At 40.9% G+C, this 23,887-nt stretch overlaps 1 protein-coding gene and 1 long non-coding RNA gene across 2 annotated transcripts in view; one reads left to right on the top strand and one right to left on the bottom strand.

Annotated features, from left to right (window-relative positions):
* LOC144668617 (uncharacterized) overlaps positions 1-1,901 on the top strand; it is a 65,878-nt gene extending 63,977 nt beyond the window's left edge. The window contains exon 3 of the long non-coding RNA XR_013573524.1: positions 1,657-1,901. This is a non-coding gene — a long non-coding RNA (uncharacterized LOC144668617). The remainder of the gene's footprint in view (positions 1-1,656) is intronic.
* Positions 1-23,887, bottom strand: part of lrmda (leucine rich melanocyte differentiation associated) — a 1,010,599-nt gene that overhangs the window by 272,441 nt on the left and 714,271 nt on the right. The window lies entirely within an intron of this gene.

Genomic DNA, 23,887 nt, shown 5'->3' with positions numbered 1-23,887 from the left:
AACCCCCATCCACCACCTTCAACATTCACTCCCTCCACCATCGACGCACAGTGCCAGCAGCTCGTGTGCATCATCTAAAAGATGCACTGCAGCAACTCAACAAGCCTTCATTGACAGCACCTTCCAAGCCCGTGACCTCTACCACTTAGAAGGACAAGGGCAGCATGGAAACAACACCACCTGCGGGATTCCCTCCAGGGCATACACCATTCTGACTTGGAACTCTATTGTTGTTTCTTCACTGAAACGGAGTTAAAATCCTGGAACTCCTTCCAATGCTGTAGGTGTATCTACACCACAGATGGACTGCAGCGGTTCAAGAGGGCAGCTCACCACTACCTTCTCAAGGGCAATTAGGGGTGAGCAACAAATGCTGGTCTTGCCAGCAATGCTCACACCCCATGAAAAAATAAAGAGGAAGGCCACCCTTCATAACATCTTTTTTTGAAGCTTGGTGTCCATTTTTGTCTGATTACATCTCTGTGAAGTACCTTGGGATGTTTTCCTACATTTAGAGGTGCTGCAAAAATGCATTTTGTTGATGTTGTTGCATAGATTTAAAATATTGCCACTAAGATAATCAATGGACAACTGGGAAAATGCTTCCTTCTTTAACCATAAAATGGGAAAGAATTTTATATCTCCATTATGGAAAAAAAAATTATTGATCTCGTCCTTGCAACATCACCACAGTACAACTATACAGTTACCAGAAAATGCTGGCAATACTCAACCGGTCCAGCAGCATCTGTGGTGAGAAAAACCGAGCCAACGTTTAAAATCAATAGCCTTTTATGAGGATCTGCACTTTGCTTTTGTATATAATTGCCAGCACAATTTTTTAACAAGTTTAGACTTCTATTTTATTCGACAAATAACAGATTACTAGATCAAAGGGGAAAAAAAATCAACAGTATGGAGAACTGTTACATGTGGGTGGCAGATTGTGCTTTATCCAGGCAAATTATCCTCAGCAACTGCAGTGGAAAGAGTGCAAAGTGAAACATATAAACACTTGCATATGATTGTTATCTCCATACTGTCTGCCACACACATTGCTCCTTTATTAGGTGATTGGAGAGATAATGCTCAGTCACCTTAGGCAACTGCACCAATTAAAAACAGGCTTTATTAGTGAATGGATTTTTATAAGGGAGCAAAATGTCCAGATAAAGCAAGGTTACGCTACTGAAAAACTTTCTCAAGAGCCAGGAATGAAGTCAAAATAATTCCTGCCAGAAAAGGAAGAAATTAAGATCACAAAGATTGCATCATGGCAGGGATGTCTATTCCTGCGCATTTTATCAAGCAGCATTTATTGTGACAGCAATCAGTTTTCAAAAATAAACATGAATTTGGAAAATAACAAAGTACCATTAAAATGTTTGCTTCTGCATTGTGTAGGTAGCTGTAACTTTGTAAAAAAAATTGGGATTAAACATATTGTAAATACATCTTGTTATTTTCTCATTTATTCAACTCATGTGCTGGTGTGGCAGCATGTGTTCCCATCAATTTTTTTTGAACCTCAAAAGCTCAAGACTCTGGGCCTCTAATGTATTGAAATCAGTGCTGACCTGCCATTTATACTACCAGAGCACCAGACGCTATAGCTGCTTGTCATCCTGCCTATTAACTTGATGTCTTTATTCACAGGCCATCTGCAACAGTGAAAGATATAACTAATGTCTTCCATACAACACGGTGGCAAAAGACAGAGCACAGTGTACAGACGACCTTTGGGATTCTCAAAGATCCTAACAACCAGACATGAAAATCAATCCTGCCTACTGGCATTAATTAAAATAAACTAAAGGGCAGAATAAGATAAAACGTACATTCTGTCACAGGGAATATTTGTCATGAACCTTACAAGCTTTTTTTTTATATATTAAAAATTTTGGTACATACTGGAATTGCTATTTTTGTACTTCGTTTTTGTTGTTGCAGATCTTAAGTGAATGCATGAAATACTATATGTTGTCTCTCCGGTGCACTGCAAGTTATGATATATTTTTCCTTAAAATGTTCTTTACATCACATTTTTTAAAGTTAGAGAATTATGTTACATACTTCCATTAACGAGATATTTCAAAAGCATTTTGCAAAAGTAACATTTAGTGCATATAAAGAGATAATGTCTAACTTTTGGATAAGTTATAAAATCATGACTGAATTTACTAAGTTGAACATCATTCAACTCTTGCCACTTAAAATCATTGAGGAACACAATCTATATCAATTGTTACCAATTTAAACAAACACCTGAAAAACAGGAACTGTGCTGATTAATGTTCATGTGATTTATCTTAATCTACAGATGGATTAAACAAATAAGACAAAGGCAGCCAAGTAGTTGAATATGTTGAGATCGTAAAGTACTTCAACTTGAATTTATAGAATCATTGAATAGTTGCAGTACTGAAGGAGGCCATTTGGCCCCTTGTGTCTGTGCTGGCTCTCTATAAGAGCTACTCAGCTAGTCCCACTGCCCCATCCTTTTCCCCCATAGCCTTGCAATTTTTCCCCTTTAGATAATTATTCAAATCACTTTTGAAAGCCATGATTTCATCTGCTTCCACCACACTCTCAGGCTTAGTACATTCCAGACCCCAACCATTTGCTGCGTATAAACATTTTTTCCTCATGTCATTGTTGCTCCTTTTGCCAATCACCTCAAATCAGTGTCCTCTAGTTCTCAACACTTCTGTCAATGGGAACAGTTTCCCCATCTATCCTGCCCAGAACCCTCATGATTTTGAAAACACCTTTGTCAAATCTCCTCTCAACCTTCTCTTCTCCAGAAAGAACAGCACAACCTTCCACAATCTATCCTTGTAACTGAAGTCTCTCATCCCCAAAACTATTTTCATAAATCTTTTCTGCAACCTCTCCAATTCCTTCACATCCTTCCTGTGAACTGATAAACTGTTAAAATGGCTGCTAAGGAGTCAGGTGGCCTTTGCTTATTCAACACAGGCTATCAAGCTTCCAGAAAGATCCAAATTGAATAACCATGGGTGGGGGCCTCCCCCTGGAATGGACATACCAAGACAAAAGTTATTTATGGAACTCATGCCCCCTATTTTTCAAAGCTTACCCAAAACACAGTGTCAATGCATTCTAAGACTCCATGTCCCCAGGTTTGCCATTTAACTAAAGAAAGCTGATGAGACCAGTTATCCACAAGTATGAAAGTCCCAATTTATTTCCTATTGTGAGGTGATGGCTTTGGACTTCCAAACTATTCTGGTTGGATGATTGCCAGTATTAGTCATGTGATCAAAACCAACTTCAGTTAACAAGTTTTATCTGAAGACTGAGAGAAACCAAGTCAGTCTGCAGAAAAACACAGGAGAAACAGCAACTTCAAAAAAGGCAGTGTGACCTTTACTTTTTAAGAATCATCAGACATCAGCCAATCTGAGAACCAGACTCTGAAACTAGCTGCAAGCCATCAAGCAGCTAAAGTATTTAACCTGTTCCAGTTTCAAAGATCACCCAAAAACCAACCTCCAAGATAATTGACTGCAGGAAGCCTCACAACCTGCTGTGATCCCTTCATTTTACTAGGCCCTCACTTCAACTTTGAATTCATTCAAGAGCCCATAGTCCTGCCACATGGGAGGCCGGAAATCATTAATCAGAGACTGAAGTAACTGTAATCTGTAAAAGTGCATTATCTTTATCTATGTCCAGTGTGTGTGTGTGTGCTTGCGTGTATGTATGTACACATACATGTGTCAGACAGTGTCTGTGATGGTGCATTAATTTGGGGTGTGTAAAAATAAACTCGTTTTATTTTAAACTCATAAAGGCTTGCTGCTGAATTACTTAATTTGAATATACCTCCAAGGGTAAGATGGCACATCCCTTTCCATAGAATACATACTGATTACAGGCAGCAGATACATTCTGTCCATGACAATTGGCTTCAAATTTGCTAACAGTCTGTGACGTGACACTTTATCGAACACCTTTTGGAAATCCATATACATCACAATAATTGCATTTCCCTGATCAAGTTTCTCTATTATGTCATTAAAAATCTCAATTAAATTAGTTAAACGCAATTTGCCCTGAATAAATCCATAATCGTTTTCCTTAATTAATCCATATTTATTCAAGTGACTGTCAATTTTGTCTGAGATTATCATTTCCAGTAGCTTTCCAAGGTTGCTAGGTTTACTCTGTTATGATATGGCAGGTGATATTTGCCAGGTTGACTTGGTCACGCTATCACAATGATTTTTCAATCTGTATTAATTACAAGAAGGTTTGTGCACTGAAGTCAGAAGTAGTGAATCCACTACCACCTTTAGAGATTTTAAAGATTAAATTAAAACATTTATTAACAAAAGAAAAGATAACTTAAACACGCAGGATTTCTGTTACACAGTTACATTTTGTTTCATAACAGTTCCCACAAGATTTATACTTAACGAGACTCCCAAATACACACCCCTTTCAGGCAAAAGTCCAAACAGACTCTTAATCTACAAAACATCCAGCAAGGTTACCACAAGTATCCACTGTTGCTGTAAGGGGGTTGTTTCACAGCTTCTCTCTCTCTCCCTCTCACTCAGCAGTGAAACTCCAAAGGCTTTCAACACAACCTTGGTTACGGGACTAGCAAACTTCTCCAGGGTTGCTAGAGGCTTTTTCCACAAGTCTGTTTCACACAGTCGAGATCTCACATGGCCACACTACATACAGCTTTTCATCCTTCTTTAAATACATTTCCTTCTTTCTGAGCTGTAAATTCCATTGTTTCCATCTGTCTTTGGAAGTTACTTTCACAGAATATAAAAATATTTTATGCTGTCATTATGGCCAACGCTTTTGAGAAACATAAACAATAACTTTTCCTTATTTATCTTGCCAGTTGTAAACATCTTACCATGTCCTATTGAAAAGTCAACAACCTCTCCCCTTACCTAAAAATGCAAATTCCATTTTACTTAGCTTGTCTATTAGCATTTCAAATACCTGTTTTTTCACACTTAACCCCTTTGATGATTCAAAGCTTGCAGTCTAACAGTCTGCGGTATACTTAAATTATTCACACACACAGAAACATACACACACACAAATATAAGCCTGCTTTAAAGTATCCCACAGTAATATCAGGAAAAATATGACTGTTCCTTTACAATTCATACACCCTTTTTAGAACTTCAATCCTCTGGCGCAACCCCTGTATCTTAGGAGGATTAGAAGATTTATGGTCATTGTCTCTACTATTTCCCCTTTTATTTCCCATCATATCCTCGGATGCATCTTCTCTGGTCCTGGTGATTTATCAACTTTAAGTACAGCAAACTTTTCTAATAAATAATAATACAAGTTTGTACACACAATCTCCCTCACTGTGGGTTTTAAGAATGATGTGCTCCTCCCAGCAGGTTGGGGGGAATAGAGTTAATTTTTCATATTTTAAGAGATAACCAGATGTTGTGTGGAGCATGATAATTCAGAGTTGCCAATTCCATCAAAATGCCATATTAAGAAACACAATTGCTCAAGGATATATCGTATGGAATACAAAGTAAAATACACATTCCAGAGTTTTGCTTGAAATTTAATTGAAGTTTGTCTCGAGATGAAATGGATTTCCAGCATCCCAACATACAGTGCATGCACATAGTCTCTGGAACAAACAAACAATCTCTCTCAGTTGAATGGCCTTTTACCATTTAATGGAGTCAACTTCAGACCTTCCCACGTACAGAAAACAGGCAGGAAGGTAATTAAATTGGCCATATGACTTACTTGTCAATTTCCTCCCTGCTTCACAAAGATCCTCATTTTAATCTGCTCTCTGAGTGGATAACAAAAAGCCTGAATCTGGTGGGATCACGTTTTTAAATCATACAGCTTGAAGTCCAATGATATAACCAGGACCCAACTGCAATTTTAACTCTGGCCTGAGTGGGGAAGCTGCTGGCTTTCCCACCAGTTAAACACAGGGGTGGGGGGGGAGAATGTGGTAGCATTAGTTGTGTTTTTTTAAACTTTCCTTATGGAGCCAGGAGAGGGAATGCACTTCTGTGCCTGTAAAAGAATATTTAGGCTTCCCTTCCCCCCAGGTCTCCCCACTTTCTTCATGTAAATCCCTCCCAAAACTCCCTTACTGCGACTTACCTTGGCCTCCTGCCCAGAGAACGTCTGTTCCCATCCACAAGTCCACTGTTGCTTTCCATTGTTTCAGGCAGGCATCTGACTGGCAACATGTAAATGAGACCCAGGAATTAAAATTGCCTGACCTTTGTGCTGCCAATATCTGCTGCACCAATTGTTTAGCTCTTTTTTGAAGGGCTGCAGGAAATTCATACTATGCCAAATCTCAATGTTGACATTGATATACAAAAGGGTCTTTGATCCCAATCATATTGATGCTTTGATTTAAATTGCAAATAGTCTCACTGATGTCATAAGCAAGGGTTTCCACTGAAGAACAGGTATTCCATTGATCCCATTAACTAAGAAACTGATTGCCTGAAGTTATGTAATTTATTGCAGACTGATATGGAAATATATCTATGGACATGTAAAAGGTGGGTGAGGAAAGACCACTATTGGCTTACCCCTCTAGTCATGCAATGACCTGGGGAAGGCATAAGAAGAAAAAATCCTGAGACAAATATGTGGAAAACTCTGACTCCCTAATGCTGCTATAGCAACTTAAATTAAAACAGCACCTTTAACATAACGGCAATAATCATGGGTGATTTTAATATGCATATAGACTGGACTAATCAAATTGGCAAGGGTAACCTCAAGGGAGAGTTCATAGAGCGTATTAGAGATTGTTTTTTGGAGCAATGTGTTGTGGAACCAACCAGGGGGCAGGCTATTCTGGATTTGGTTTTGTGTAATGAGATGGGATTAATTAATGATCTCATAGTAAAGGATCCTCTAGGGAAGAATGATCATAGCATGATAAAATTTCAAGTTCAGTTTGAGAGCGAGAGTCCCACACTAGTGTTTTGGAGTCAAACAAAAGTAACTACATAGGCATGAGGGCAGATTTGGCCCTAGTGGATTGGGCAAGAAGACTACAAGGTAGGAAAGTTGATGAACAGTGGCAGACATTTAAGGAGATATTCATTTCCTCCCAAGTAAAATATATTCCAAAGAGGAAGAAAGATGGTAAGAGGGGGAAAAAGTATCCATGGCTAAACAAGGAAGTTAAAGATAACATAAAGGCAAAAACTAAGGCATACCAAATTGCAAAGGTCAGTGGCAGGCTGGAAGATTGGGAAACTTTTAAAGATCAACAAAGGGTTACTGAAAAAATAATAAAAAGAGCAAAGGTAAATTATGAAAGAAAACTAGCACAAACTGTAAAAACTGATAGCAGAAGCTTCTACAAGTATATAAAAGGAAAGAGAGTAGCTAAAGTGAATGTTGGTCCCTTGGAGGATGAGACTGGGGAGTTAATAGTGGGGAACACAGAAATGGCAGAGATGCTTAATCAATATTTTGCCTCAGTTTTCACAGTAGAGGGCACTAGTACCACCCCAATAGTAATAGGAAGTGCAGAGGGTATAGAGAAGGAGGAACTTAGAACAATCACTATCACTAGAGAAAAAGTACTGAGCAAACTAATGGGATTAAAGAGTGACAAGTCCCCAGGATCTGATGGCGTACATCCCAGGATCTTAAAGAAAGTGGCAGCGGAGATATGGGGTGCATTGGCTATAATATTCCAAAATTCCCTGGATTCTGGAAAGGTTCCAGAGGATTGGAAAAATGCTAATATAACGCCCTTATTCAAAAAGGCGGGGAGGGGGAGGCAGAAAGTAGGAAACTATAGACCAGTTAGTTTAATGTCTGTCGTTGGGAAATTGTTGGAATCCATTATTAAGGAAATAGTAATGGGGCATTTGGAAAATCAAAATGCAATCTATCAGAGTCAGCATGGCTTTATGAAGACTAAATTGTGTTTAGAGTTCTTTGAAGATGTGACAAGCAAAGTGGATAATGGAGATCCTGTAGATGTAGCATATCTGGACTTCCAGAAGGCCTTTGATAAGGTGCCACACAAAAGATTAATACACAAGGTAAGATCACATGGAATTAGGGGTAATATATTAGCTTGGATAGAGGATTGGCTAACCAACAGAAAGCAGAGAGTCGGGATAAATGGGTCTTTTTCTGGATGGAAAGCTATAATTAGTGGGGTGCCACAGGGTTCGGTCCTTGGGCCCCAACTATTTACAATCAATATTAATGACTTGGATTCAGGGATAGAAGGTACTATAGCTAAATTTGCAGATGGCACCAAAATAGGTGGGAAAGTAAGTTGCAATGAAGAAGTAAGAAATTTACAAATGGATATGGATAGATTAGGTGAATAGCCAAAGTTTGGCAGATGGAGTTTAATGTGGATAAGTATGAGGTTATCCATTTTGGTCAGAAGAATAAAAATGCAATTTATTATTTAAATGGAGAGAAAGTTCAGAATGCCTCAGTGCAGAGGGATCTGGGTGTCCCTGTGCATGAATCGCTGAAAGCTAGTATGTAGGTACAGCAGGTAATAAGGAAGGTAAATGGAACTTTGGCATTTATCGCTAAAGGAATAGCGTATAAAAATAGGGAAGTGTTGTTGCAACTGTACAAGGCATTGGTGAGACCGCACCTGGAGTACTGTGCACAGTTTTGGTCCCCTTACTTGAGGAAGGATGTAGTTGCATTGGAGGAAGTTCAGAGGAAGTTCATTAGATTGATTCCAGAGATGCGCAGCTTGTCTTATGAGGAGAGACTGAGTAGTTTAGGCCTGTACTCGCTAGAGTTTATAAGGATTAGAGGAGATCTAATTGAGGCATATAAGATGCTAAAGGGGATAGACAAAGTGGAGCAGATGTTTCCCATTGTGGGGCATTCTAGAATGAGAGGCCATAGGTTTAGGCTAAGGGGTGGTAGATTTGAATCAGAGATGAGGAGGAATTACTTTTCTCAAAGGGTTGTGAATCTGTGGAATTCGCTACCTCAGAGTGCAGTGGATGCCGGGACGCTGAATAAATTTAAGGAGGAGATAGACAAACTTTTAATTAGTAACAGGTTGAAATGTTATGGGGAAAGGGCGGGAAATTGGAGTTGAGGCCGAAATAAAATCAGCCATAATCGTATTGAATGGTGGGGCAGGCTCAAGGGGCTGAATTACCTACTCCTGCTCCTACTTCTTATGTTCTTATAATGAAATGTCCTGCTTCGCAGAAACAATAGTCGGCAAGGGCTCTGGGGTCAGTGGTTGGTTTCTTGAGGAGAAGGGTGATGATGGCAGATTTAAAGGAGAGAAGGACAACACCTGAAGATAGAGAATCTTTTACAATAACCGTTAACATTGGGGTCAGGGGTAGGATTGCCAACTGTGATTACATGTATTCCTCGAGGTTTCATCACAACTTTAGTCAACACCTCCATCCTTGTAACATACTGCCTTTATATACCAATTGGAAAGCAAAAAGACTCATTAGCCAATTGGATGAAGCTTGGCTGTCAGCAAAAGTCTCCCCCCATGACCCCCCTCCCCCTCACCCCACGCATTTTAAATATTTTTGTATCAATTAAACAGAAATGTTCAAAGAAAATGACAAGGAAAACAATATTTTTCATGTCCTGATGATTTTTCTCCAGGGTTGCAAACAATAGTGTTCCGGAGATTGATCTTCAACTCCTGGAGGCTCCAAGCCAATCCTGGAGGATTGGCAACCCTAGGGGCGGGGGAGGGTGGAGTTGGGCGATTAGCAGTTTAGTGGAAATAGGGTTGAGGGAACAGGGGATGGGTCACATGGACAAGATGAGCTCTGAAAGGGCATGAGAGGATGTAGGAGAGAAATGAGAAGATGATACGAGTTCAGGGCTAGGGCAGGAGAGGAGCATTACAGGTAGTTTGGCCAGGTGGGCTAGTGGGAGGGATGCAGCATAGGTAGCTGATCGAATTGTCAAGATGTTATGATAAAGAAGTCAACAAGCTCCTCGCATTTATTTTTGGAGGGGAGAGTAGAGGGGCAGGGGAAAGGCATTTAAGAAGACTGTTTGCAGTAGAGAATAGAAGCTGGGGGTGGGTTATCTTTGCATTCGAAGGAATAGTGAGCTGGTTTAGCAGATGAGAGCAGAACCTGATTGTGTTTTAAGTGGTCCAGCCAGGTGGATGGATAAACCACGTGTGCTGTGTCCTTTCCAGTCTGCATCCCCTAGACGTAAGGGAGCAAAGATGAGGGCTGCACCAGGGGAATGGCCAAGCTGAGAATAATGGTTTGTTTGGGGACTAGAACATCAAAGGTGGAACTGAGAGTGCAGTTGAGTAAATCAGTAACTGCAGAATGTTGTGTCAAAGGTTAGGTAATTGGGATTTTGAAAGCGCAGTTGAATCAGGGATACTTTTTTTCCCAGGGATGGGATAAAGAAGTAGGTAGGGTTGTGGCATAGAAGGGGGATGTGGATGGTGAGTGATACAAGAAAGTGATCAGAGATGACCTTATCTGTAATTGAATGATGGGACTAGAAAGACCACATGAGGTGGTCGGTCTAGGGGGTGGCTATAAACATGGGTTAAGAGTTTAGATGAAGATTTAGGGAGAATAAGGCAGCAGTGAATGCAATTAAATAAGCTCTAGTACTCCAGCTGCAGTAACTTATACACCTCACTTGCCCTAATATGAGATTTCTTCCCCTCTCGGGAAATTTGTCCAGCTCCTTTTTGAAGTATGGCAGGGAATCTATGCTCACTTCATACTCCACTAATCTATTCCAGAGGCACAATGATTGTGCAAAAAAATCTTCAATTCATTAACAATGACCTAAATAGCACCCTTCTATTTGTAACATCTATCAGCTCACCATGATTCATTAATCTGGTCACCATCTCAAATAACTCAATCAGGGTAATGAAACAGAACCTCCAATTCCTAAAGCTATGTTACAATTTTTGATAACTGCTATACTTCACCAAGTAATCTTTTATCATATTCTTTATAATTCCTTCTGGCATTTTTCCTACAATCAATGCTAAATTAATAGCGAATAATTCCTAGGTTCCAATATCTTGCACTTCTTAAATATTCAGAACACATGAGTCTCCGTCCAGTCCATTGATATTTGCCCAGACCTCAAAGAGCAATGAAGTACATCAGCTAATGACTCACATAATACCTTTTCCATTTCCTTCATCACTCTGACATCAAGGACATAGCTCAATCAACACCGAGCTAAAATGACTTCATTTACTTATATTACTCAATTTTACCAGCAGTCTTATCTGGTACCATTGGCATCTCAGTATTATCTTCAATAGTGAAAACAGGTGCAAAACATCAATCTAACACTTTGTGCTGGCCCTCAAACTTAACCTACTCTGCTAATTTTCTATGTTGTGGGATCAGATTGTTGTATTTAATTGGATTTATACATGAAGCAATGTTGAGTTTCTCTGGGAACCTCTACATCAAAGGATCAACACAATTGTAAAAGAAACAAAAGTAAGAGATCCATTTATATAAACTGCTTAATCACATTGTTCAGAAACATTTCACTTCTCATACTATGAATATTAATGCAGACAAATGTGAAAACTACAAGATCCTAGAAATGTCACACAGAATCTTCTGGACTTTGCCCCTGCTGGAACAATGAGACCATTTTCAGATCAGGAGCCCAGTTTACAGGTGTGTTGCCTTGGCTGTGGCTCTTTAACAACCTTGGCATTTGCATCCTGCCTCCAGGTTGCCAGACGACTTGGCGGGGTGGGGGTGGGGGGGCGGCGAGCAGGACGATATATTCATTCTGTCAAAGGAAAGAATGCTAATTGAAGGGGCGATGGCATGAGCTACAATGGCTTAACAGCACTTCAGTTTCTGAGGCTGCAGCAGCTACAAGAATGGAGTAGAGACAATAGGAACGCTGCTTTTCAGGTCTCCCATTCTTACCTGGAGGTCCTGCTGTAAGTTCTGAGGGTTTGCCATGAGGTGAGCTTGCCCAAGGACAGGAAGAAGAGGACAATCTCTCCAACCAATTAGGCACAGATGGAAGTGATTATGGAAGCCAACAGCAGAAGCATAGTCCTTCCAACCGCAAGATAGGGCCCAAGGAGAACTCAGGACCTGAGGAAGGCAAGAAAGGTGAGTGGCATAACCCATTTAGGTGCCATGCCTTAGAATCTGTCTTTCCCATCATTCTCTGGCACTGGACTCCTCAGGACAATCCATCTTGCAGCTTTACTCATTGCTCTCTCTGCAAGCACCTTACATCCCTATCTCAGCAGCCAACACTCACACTCGCCCTCAGCCCTTATCCTATTGCTCTTATGCACCTATGCCTAACAGTCACCCTCTACAAATGTTGTCCTTTTCTCCTCTCCACACAAGCCATTAAGAACACTTACACCTCTCTCTCTTTGCAGGAAGAGAGTACACATTGCACGAGGTAGAGACCCAGGGGAGGGGGAGAGGGGGAGAGGGGATCCTCCCGTATTAGGTATCTCATAGGCCACTGGCAATGCATGCCCATTGCTCCACTGAGAAGGAGGTCTTGTTCTAGAGGCTGCAGATGTCAGCAGTGACCTGCTGTGAGAGCCTAAGCCTCCTGGTGCTCAGACATGTCAAAAGAGCTCATCCTCTGGCTGTAGACCCTGTGTTGGGGATCTTGCTTCCTTCCAGCTGGATCTGTGTCCTTCGAATCGGAACTGTAGAGGGGCATGTGGTTGAGGAGAAGACAGCTGCTGCAGCTACTGTTGGCTGTGGTGTGACTTCTGCTCTTGCTGCTCATCAGAGTTGCAAGGCAGAGCTGCATCAGTTGCTGCCATACCATAGGAAGAGCAGGTGAAGGTTAAGTGAATTGCTTGAAAGTTGAAGTGCCTTCTAATAGGAAGTGGGAACACTCACCATCCTGACTTAGAAATATATCGCCATTCCTTCACTGTCACTGGATCAAAGTACTGGAACTCCCTCCCTAACAGCACTGTGGGTGTACCTACACCACATGGACTGCAGCGGTTCAAGAAGGCATCTCAACACCACATTCTCAAGGGCAATCTGGGATGGGCAATGTATGCTGGCCTAGTCAGCGACGGCCACACCCCATGAATGAATAAGTAAAACAAATCGGCAATCACCTGTCAAGCAATGAGAACACACAGAGAGAAGCGCTTTGAGCAGCAGTCTCTCAATAACCATGGTTGGAAGTTCGCAGCTTGTCACTTCGATAACCCTGGTGAGTTGCTAGCAGGTTGGGAAATGGATTCCCTGGCTGGAAAATCCAGAAATGAGAGTTAAAATAGGTCTTAATTGGCTTTTTGATTATCTCAATAACTTATTCGACAGATCAATGAGTGTTTCCCCCACTCACCTTCAATTCTGCCTGCAGAAACTCGGGAGAGGGCTGAATGTTGTCCAAACTTGATGTCAATTTTGGGAGATTGAACTTCCTGTATGCATGCTATTCCACTTCCCCATGCCTCGGAAAACTCCCCCCAACAATTCAGTGTATGTGGGGAAACCTCTAATTCATTAATGTTAACTCGTAAATACTTACAAAGGAATGGGATAATCAAGGACAGTCAGTGTGGATCTGCAAAACGGACCTTTTTTACCAATTTATGGAATTTGTGCAGTTCACAGCATGTGGAAAAAACTGGATACGGTGAATGTTGGAAATATGGATTGGCAGAAATTGTTGGATGAGGCGCCACATATGTGTCTGGCTTTGAGAATTAAGTCACATAGAAATAAAGGGAATGCTTTCTAAACTAGCCATCCATGCAATTGCATTCCCTTTAGGCAGAAAAACAGGGATAAATCAATGATGCTGGGTCCATTTTTTAAAATGTATACAAATTATTTAAACATAAGCACAAAATAATGGCATCTGTTGACAGCAAAGATGCATTACAAGCTGAGAAAGGAGATCAGGGAGACATACAGTTTAGCAGGTATGAGCAAATAGATTGCAGATGTAGATCAATGTAAAGAACTAGGAAATAAATTGCAAAGAAAACAACAGTGACAGGATATATATATTAAATGGTAAGATTCTTAATAAGGATTTCCAGCATCCACAGTTTTTTGCTTTTATCTTAAGATTCTTAATAAAGTGGAGGAAGAGAGTGATTCAGTACAGGTGGCAATGGAAGCCAGTTCTTGAACAGCATTCTTCACTGCAAGATGGCAGGGAAATGTACCGCCCTGTACCCAATCCCATAGTTACATAGGATTGCATCGAATAAATCGACACAAAAACAGGCCATTCAGCCTCACCAGTCTATGCTGGAGTTTATGCTCCTCTTCCCATCTTTCTCATCTAAATCTACCATTGTAACCATCTCCCTCAAACGATTGTCTAGCTTCTCGTCATTCTGCCTTATTTTCATTCACTTCAGGTCACTAAGCATTGTACATGTAAATCAAGGGACATACCATGCCATTCCTCACAGTATTACAGAAGAATTGGCCTGCTATAATTTGACAATCTTCTCCAGTTTGAGGTCACTCTCCAAAACCTCTGACATTCAGCTTTACAAATTCAGTTCACACCATTCTCACACAGCTCACAATCTTCTGGGAAATAATGTTGTCAGATTATGTTGCCAGATCCTGTGAACTGCTGGGTGTTTTAAGGTGCTGGTCACCAAGCTCAAGGTCTCTGTGATGAATTATCAGGAGCAGCAATGAAATGTTACCATTTTGTCAAAGTTAATGTTAAGCCTGGAGCACCTGGCTTTTGATGCACTGAAGATAATGTTCTGAATGAACCAATAAGGCACAGTCAATGGTGGCTTGCAAATGACTCCTTTGCATATATTTCTACAACTGAATCAGCTGGAAGAGCTTATCACTCATTCTTAACTTTACTTCAAAAAGCAGCATTCTAATCAAGATGTTGTAAATACATCCTGAACACGACATTAAAGCAAAGGATGAATGTCTGAGGCAATGGCATCTCCTTATTTTGCTTCAATGGTCACAGGAAAAGTTTCTGAACACTTACTGCCACTCTGACAAGTATGCCATTACAGCTTAATTTGGCAAAGCTGAGAAATCTAGTAGGACACCCATATTTTGCAAAGCTCATCTTTTGCAAGATCAACAACCAACCAAAAGAACACTTTTGTTCTGCATTATGGCTTTTTCCTGCATTGACAGAATGTAAAGGCCATGCCAACAGTGCTCCAGTTGCCACAGAGCACACACTGATATCTGCTGACACTGAAGCAACGAGTCTATCTGTAGCATTGTGCAGAGGAATGCTTCAGTAGTTGCTGCAATTTGACCAAACTCCCTTGCACTTGGAGACAGCAATAGGAATACATTTTTTATATTTTGTGGCGCATATATTTTTATCCATATTCAAACGGCTTTGACATCACTGCATGTCAGCTGGTCCAGGTGCCTTTCCATTTTTCATAAACATCAGTTTTTTTCTAATTTAATCATTGAGATTGGGAGAGTTTGCCCTTTCACTTCTGATCATTGTTTCAGTACATGCTTTAGATGTTAAATCTATCTTCACATGATTTCATTTTCGTCAATGAAGAGCTGGTGGCCATTTTTCAAGCTTGTGCGTTGACTAATGATCTTTCTTCTCCCCGTCATGCCTGCACATTTCTTGTTCTTATTAGGTTATTCAATACTGTGAACACGATCCATTTGCCTCCATATCTCTGCATTTCTCAGGTGCTGTAAGCCACATGCTTGCTGTCATGACAATGGAGAAATTTCAGCTTCATCCTCATTAAACCAGTTGTGGTGCTTTCTCTTCACTAAGATGACCATTTCAAATATAGCACTGTACTTTTGACCATGTCCTACTCTTCTTTCTTTTTTTTTGAAAAATATACTTTATTCATAAAATATCTGAAAGAACATTACAAAACATTTCAAAATGGTCATCACAAAAAGTGCAATCAGATTCAACTTTTCCACATAGATCATGAGGTGCTTCAATACAATCAATGAATAGTACAGTCTTCTCAATATGGTCATCACAGACAATCAGACAGTGCAATGGTATTCAAGTTATCGATGTACATCATGTTGCACTCTGAGGTGCTTCAATATAATTATAGTACATTTAATGTTCACTACATACATTTATTGTGAGTTGTACAGCCCAAGGGGTCTATACAATTCCCAGCCTCTAGGTGCACTATGGCAGAAAAGTCTTAGACAGCGACCTTTCCCCATTGCGCCTTTGCAGTAGCTGCCCCAAGCTTTAGTGCATCCCTCAACACGTAGTCCTGGACTTTGGAAGTTGCCAGTCTGCAACTCCTGGTCAGGGGCAACTCTTTGCACTGGAAGACCAACAAGTTTCGGGCAGACCAGAGAGCATCTTTCACCGAGTTGATGATCCTCCAGCTGCAGTTGATGTTTGTCTTGGTGTGTCCCCCTGGGAACAGCCCGTAGAGCACAGAGACCTGTGTCACGAAACTGCTCGGGATGAACCTCGACAAAAACCACTGCATCTCTCTCCAGACCTTCTTTGCAAAGGCACAATCCACAAGGAGGTGAACAACGGTTTCTTCCCCACCACAGCCACCTCGAGGGCAATATGCATAGCGGGTGAGACTCCTGGCGTGTAGGGAGGATCTGATGGGGAGGGCCTCTCTCTCCACCAGCCAAGATACGTCTTGGTGCTTGTTGAAAAGTTCTGGCGATGAGGCATTCTGCCAAATGACTTTGACAGTCTGCTCAGGGAACCAATCGACAGGATCCACCATCTCATTTTCCCTCAGGGCCTCTAGGACGTTACGTGCTGACCACTGCATGATGGACTTGTGGTCAAAAGTGTTTCTCTGCAAAAATTTTTCCATGAGGGATAGGTGGTACAGCACAGTCCAACTACTTGGAGCGTTCCAGCGTGGCCAGACCCATTCTTCGCAACACCGGAGACAGGTAGAACCTCAGCACATAGTAACACTTGGTGTTTGCATACAGAGGGTTTATGCACAGCTTGATGCAGCCACACACAAAGGTGGCTATCAGGATGAAGGCGATGTTGGGCACACTTTTTCCCCCTTTATCTAGAGGCTTGTACATCGTGTCCCTGCGAACACGATCCATTTGCCTCCATATCTCTGCATTTCTCAGGGCATTGTATGACTCTCAATTTTAAAGTAATTTAACATGGTGACCCTTGGAATTTTTTTTAATTGCAAGTGGAGTTAAGGGTGAGTACCTATCTGCAAACAAGTTCATCGTTCATATTAATATTTTAGAGGTAAAATCTCTGTATTTAGAGGTAAATACACATGGTTCCATGTGTATTTATGAGGTCAGAATTAGGAAGAATGAAAGCCAAAAATAGCAAGTGGCCTTCATTTGGCTGGGGAACTGCAGAGAGCAAACCTGAGGACAATTGCCCCAATTTCATTAGAAATTTAAATTATTCAGGTGGATCCCAGAATCAAAAGGTTTGATTTTGAAACTAAAAATGAATTAATCTGAAAATCGATCAGATACCTCAACTAAGCTCTGTTACCATTGAGGTGTGCAATTCAGGGTGGAGCCTTGATTGGAATTCTGAGAAGTTGTGGGATTTTTCCAGAAGGTCTTTGGGGTTAGAGCTGAAAGCACCCAAGTTAGTGGCTATAAGCTCTGAGTTATGTTAGGAGCTGTAAAGCAGCTGCAGACGAGAAGCAAAAGGGCCGTCAGAAATCAAAGGTACTTCTGAGGTGAAGGCCCTAAACAAGAGTGCAGTGAAGTCCTCACTTGAGCTGGATTGCCCACAATTGTGAAGTTCTTAAGGAGCAGTTGAGGGTTGTTTAGCTGGAGGTTATTGGAAGGGTCCCAAGAAAGCTCATATCTCAGGGAATAGCAGGAACACTGAGGAGAATTGAAATGAATTCCTGAGAGCTGTTGCATTTTAGTTCAGTCTCAGAAGAAACCTTCAACAGCCTGATATGTAAGGGGAGGTTCAGTTGAAAATTTTAGTCTAACTAAGTAATTGTGTTTTATTGTGCTTTTCAATGTAAACTATAAATATTCACCTAAGACAGTGTTTATTTTGTAATGTTTGCTTCACCTGTTTCTTGTATAGTAAAATTCATTTGTTTAAACTGTGGAATCTTGTGGCTTAGTTTCTTTCAGATGATCACTGGGTGTTCGAATTTCTCTTTAAATATAGAAACATAGAAAATAGGAGCAGGAGTAGGTCATTAGGCCGAATGTTAACAGTCTCTACAGGGATTATAATAAAAGCTATGAAAAAATCATCTTTGAAGCACTCAGCACATTGCATGACTGTTTCATACCTTCCTTACAACAGGGATGCGCAAAATAGCAGCACAAATTGTCACAGCCGCATTTCATACCTCTGCACGCAGAGGTTCTTAAATTTGGATCCTTGGCTGCCTGGGGTTCCGCAGATACCTTCCAGGAGGTCCATACCATAGGGCCACTTCACAGGTGGATGACATGGACAACCAGCCACCAGTCAAGAGTAAACGAGTGAACTGCAACCAGAGGCATGCTTCTGCTCTCTCCATGCTGCTCCTACTCAATGCAAGTTTCTGTTCTCCCCAGGCTTCTACCTTTACCATGCTCTGTTCTCCCCATCCTTTTGCTCTTATCATGGTGTGATTCCCCATTGCTCCTGCTCTCTCCCTGCTCCCCTAGTACTTTCTCAGTGTTCTTTTACCCCCAAGCTCCTGCTGTCTTCGGGCTCCTGCCAAGGCTAGATAGATTCAACAGTGAAAAGTAGCCACACTAATCTCACAAATATCTAAGTAAATGCCTGTTTGCTTAAAAGCATGATTGAAATACTCTACATACACTTTCATTTTATGAGTATTATAAGGTATTATAATTTGGTTCAGGGTCCATGAGTACTAATCCTTTTGAGAAGGGTGCTTCAACTAAAAAAGTTTGAGAGCCATTGTTCCAGAGACAGGCCATTCTGAATCTAAAACATATTAACTGGGATAGTTATAGAAATATAGGAATTAACTCCAAATCACCCAATTATCCTCCACAGTCAGAGGCAGAATTATAGAAAATCATGAAAACTATATTCTTCTCAGCTATAGACTATCAAAAGCTGAAATACATGTTTCGGATATATTTTTACAACTACTTGCACCTTACACTGTATAATTATGGAACATTGTTTCTTTAGGTGAAATAGGTGGTATTTTACTTTCATTAATCCATAAAATTGTGTTTGTGTTTAATAATGATCAGATACAGCAGCTGTGCACAAAGGAGTTGGTTTAAACCTAGTTGTACTGAACTACTTTTATATCAAAATAGTCATTCATTTGCAACATAACATCCAGAAAAATATGAGGGGTGTAAATTAAGGAAAGGTTACAACAAACCTAACAATCACAGCTTATAACAGACCAAGTCAATTTAATCTTGATGAGCAGAAAGTCAATGAATGAGACTCAGAATGTCTCATTTGTCAACATCTTATACTATGGGAAGGCTCAAGGCAATTCCAAACAATTAACACAATTGGAATCATTGTACTTCAAAAAACTATTTAAATACTTCAATCAAATTTTTTCAATATACTATCTGTGTAATTCTTAAAATGAACATACCATTTGACGATTCTGTCTAGAATAGTTTGTCAGATGATCCACTCCAAACATGCCAATTTGTTTGATTTTTTTCACACACGTCATAAATATGATATAATATGACTGGAAGAGAAAATGTCACTGAAATGACACTAACAGCAAATTATATCACTGCAATATGAAAATATAGAAAAATTGAAACAAACCCCAATGTGCAAAACATTTACAAAAATATTTGAAAGTTGGTATTGATAACCTCAAATGTAGCCAATGTGATATTTATTTTTAACATTTAGAAACAAAGGTGAAGGGCAGAGGTTCATTTTGCAGGCATCGCCATGTGAAATGAATAAAGGGGAGGCTGAAATAAATCATAGTTGGTAGGTCATATTATGCTTGGTTTTTAACAGGTTGAAAATCATAGAATGACTAAGACCAAGAGAGATAAGGAGCTTCACAGTTTTGAGGAATGAATGCATTAGAAGACTCAAGTTCAATACAGTAAGGAGAAAATAATGTCTAGGATTGCAGTATTTCATTTTAGGAGAAACAAGGTTGGAAAGTTCAGAGGAGCACTTCAGACTGTCACACCCTATAACCGAATAAATATAGATAAGGGCGAATAGGGGGTGCAATACCAAGGGAGTATCAAAACTAGCATGCTCAACTGTGTGTATTCATTCACACAAGAAGTGCTGTGCAAAAATCTGCTGAGATAAAGCTTTTTATTACATTTAAAGAATAGAATAATAAGGAAGAGAAGAATGCCATCATTTAATTATTTATTCAGTTTGCTGCAGAAACTCCACTATTGAGCATATTTATATTCTGTGCCCTGGAAACATAACAACCATAATGTCCATCTGTGCAAACAGGGTATTCACAAGCTGTCTCACTCCATTCACTTCCCCAAATTTGCATATGTAAACTACAAGTAATCCCATTTTACAGACGGCTCCAAATTTCAGTCATGTGTTTTGTCTGTGAACATGGCCAGTTTGATAAATGGGTCATTGTCTGTCCCTTCGATTTCAATTGCAGGTACACCTGGCATCATCACTTAAAGGCCTTTTTCATGTTTTCAAATTTGAAAGGGTGAATTTCCAACAAATGCAGGAATAAAGAACTAAAGTCTAGAAACAAAGATAAATTATTTTTGAATTTAAGAAATGAAGTAAAAGTTTTCTCAATAAAGTTAATGATGACTGACCTAAGCATACTGATGCTTCCCACTTAAAAATAACAAAATGGGTGAAAGACATACGCTCAGTCACTTGTCATTGGCTGTCCATCGATTCAAATTCCTTGAGTGACCGACCGCCCAGTATTTTATGGGATTGTCCTATATTTTTAATATTTGTCCTGCGCCCTGTACGAAATCTCCCCAGGATGTAATTCGTCCCATATTCTGTAACTTTGCCAGACCAGAACTCTGAAATCTGGAAAAACCAGTTGTCCAGAATTTTCTTCAGCCACCCTGCAATTCTCAGGATCATCACTTGTGGTGCTGTAACAATCCTGACACAATCAATCACAGGAGGTAATACAGCTGCTATGAACTTTTATCTTTCTGCTCCTGCCTGCCTGCCTGTTGCGTGTAAGGGGTGTGGGTGAGGGGGTGGTGGTGGGTGGAAGAGGGCTAATTACTGTGTGTGGTGACAGCACGGGCTAATTACTGTGTGTGGGGGAGAGAGGGCTAAATACATGTGTGGGGGGAGAGAGGGCTAATTATTGTGTGTGCATGGGGGACAGGATGTTAACTGTTGTGCCACTGCTTTTGCTTCTTTTTCTCTTTTGCGCACATGCACTGGGCACCTGGTGGCAACCAAAAGGAGGAGACCAAGCATGGGGAGAGTGGGACTGCTAGATTGACAGTGTATATGCAAGTCCTCAGTGAGGTGAAACCCCTCCCTCCCTGCCACTCCACTCTCATCACCGAACCTGCACCCACCCCCAAACCCTCCATCCATCCAGTCCCAAGGTCGAAGTGTCCCTTATTTTACAATAGTTACAGAGTTATAGAGGTCTATCGCACAGTAAAAGGCCTTTCGGCCCATCAAGTCTGTACCTGTCAAACAAGTACCTAACTATTCTAATCCCATTTTCCAGCACTATGCCGATAGCCTTGTATGCCATGGCATTGCAAGTGCACATCCAAATACTTCTTAAATGTTATTAATTTAATAATAACATTTATTAAAGTGTTATTTAATAAATAACATTTATTATTAATAAATAATAATTATTTATTTCTACCACCATTTCAGGCAGTGAGTTCCATATTCCCACCACCCTCTGGGTGAAAAAATTCTTCCTCACATCCACTCTAAACCTTCTGCCCCTTACCTTAAATCTAAGCCCCTTGGTTATTGATCCCTCCACCAAGGGGAAAATTCCTTCCTGTCTACCCTATCTATGCCCCTCATAATTTTATACACCTCAGTCATGTCCCCCCTCAATCTCCTGTGCTCCAAGGAAAATAACACCAGTCTATCCAATCTCTCCTCATAACTAAAACTCTCCAGCCCAGGCAACATCCTGGTAAATCTCCTCTACAATCTCTCTAGTGCAATTACATCCTTCCTATAATGTCCACTCCAGAACTGCACGCAATACCCTAGCTGTGGCCTAACCAGCGTTTTATACAGTTCCAGCATAACCTCCCTGCTCTTCTATTCTATGCCTCAGTTAATAAAGGCAAGTATCCCATATGCCTTCTTAAACACCTTATCTACCTGTCCCGCTACCTTAGGGGACCGGTGGACATGTACACCAAGGTCCCTCTGATCCTCCGTACTTCCCAGGGTCCTCCCATTCATCATGTATTCCCGTGCCTTATTTGTCCTGCCCAAGTGCATCACCTCACACTTATCCAGATTAAATTCCATTTGCCACTGATCAGCCCATTTGACCAGCCCATCTATATCCTGCTGTAATTTAAGGCTATCCTCCTCACTATTTACCACCCCACCAATTTTCCTTTCATCTGCAAACTTACTGATCAACCCTCCTACATTCAAGTCTAAATTGTTTATATATACCACAATCAGCAAGGGACCAAACACTGATCCATGTGGAACCCCACTGAACACAGGCATCCAGTCACAAGAACACCCCTCGACCATCACCCTCTGCTTCCTGCCACTCAGCCAATTCTGGATCTAATTTGCCAAATTGCCTTGGATCCCATGGGCTCTTACCTTTGTTATCAGTCTCCCATGCGGGACCTTATCAAAAGCCGTGCTGAAGTCCAAGTAGACTACATCAAATGCATTGCCCTCATCTACACACCTGGTCACCTCTTCGAAAAATTTAATCAAATTGGTCAGACATGACTTCCCCTTATCAAAACCATGCTGACTGTCCTTGATTAATCCCTGCCTCTCCAAGTGTAGATTAATTCTGTCCCTCAGAATTGCTTCCAATAGTTTCCCCACCACTGAAGTTAGACTGACTGGCCTGTAGTTCCCTGGTTTATCCCTTCCTCCCTTCTTGAATAATGGTGTCACATTGGCTATCCTCCAGTCCTCTGGCACCTCTCCTCTGGCCAGAGAGGTATTGAAAATTATTACCAGCGCCCCTGCTGTCTCCCCCCTTGCCTCACTCAACAGCCTGGGATACATTTCATCCGGGCCTGGAGATTTATCTACTTTTAAGCCTGCCAGGCCACTTAGAACCTCCCCCCTTTCTATGTTAATTTCTTTAATTATATCACAGTCCTTCTGCCTGATTTCCATACCCACTTCGCCCCTCTCACTTGTGAACACCGACACAAAGTATTCATTTAGAAACCTACCTACATCTTCCGGCTCCACACACAAATTACCACTATGGTCCTTGAAGGGCCCCACTCTTTCCCTAGTTATCCTCTTACTCTTAATGTAATTGTAAAATAACTTCGGATTTTCCTTTATTTTGCCTGCCAACGTTTTTTCATGTCCCCTTTTTGCTCTCCTAATTTCCTTTTTAAGTTCCCTCCTACACATTCTATACTCCTCTAGGGCTTTTGCTGTTTTGAGCCCTTGGTATCTGCCATAAGCCTCCCTTTTTCTCTTTATCCAATCCTGTATATCCCTCGACATCCAGGGTTCCTGGATTTGTTGGCCCCACCCTTTATCCTTACTGGAATATGCTGGCCTATTTCCTTCTTGAATGAGTCCCACTGCTCTGACGCAGAGTTACCTAAGAGTAGCTGCTCCCAGTCCACTCTGGCCAAATCTGAACTGATCTTATTAAAAATCGGCCTTCCCTCAATTTAGTACTCTGATTTCTGGCCCAACCTTGTCCTTTTCCATAAACAACCTTGAATCTAATGGAGTTAGAACCATAGAACACTACAGCACAGAAAACAGGCCATTTGGCCCT

The sequence above is a fragment of the Cetorhinus maximus genome, chromosome 27 (assembly GCF_964194155.1).
Source record: "Cetorhinus maximus chromosome 27, sCetMax3.hap1.1, whole genome shotgun sequence".
NCBI classification, from domain to species: Eukaryota; Metazoa; Chordata; class Chondrichthyes; order Lamniformes; family Cetorhinidae; genus Cetorhinus; species Cetorhinus maximus.
Note: the sequence above shows the minus strand (reverse complement) of the source record. Positions and strands in the feature narration are given on the sequence as shown.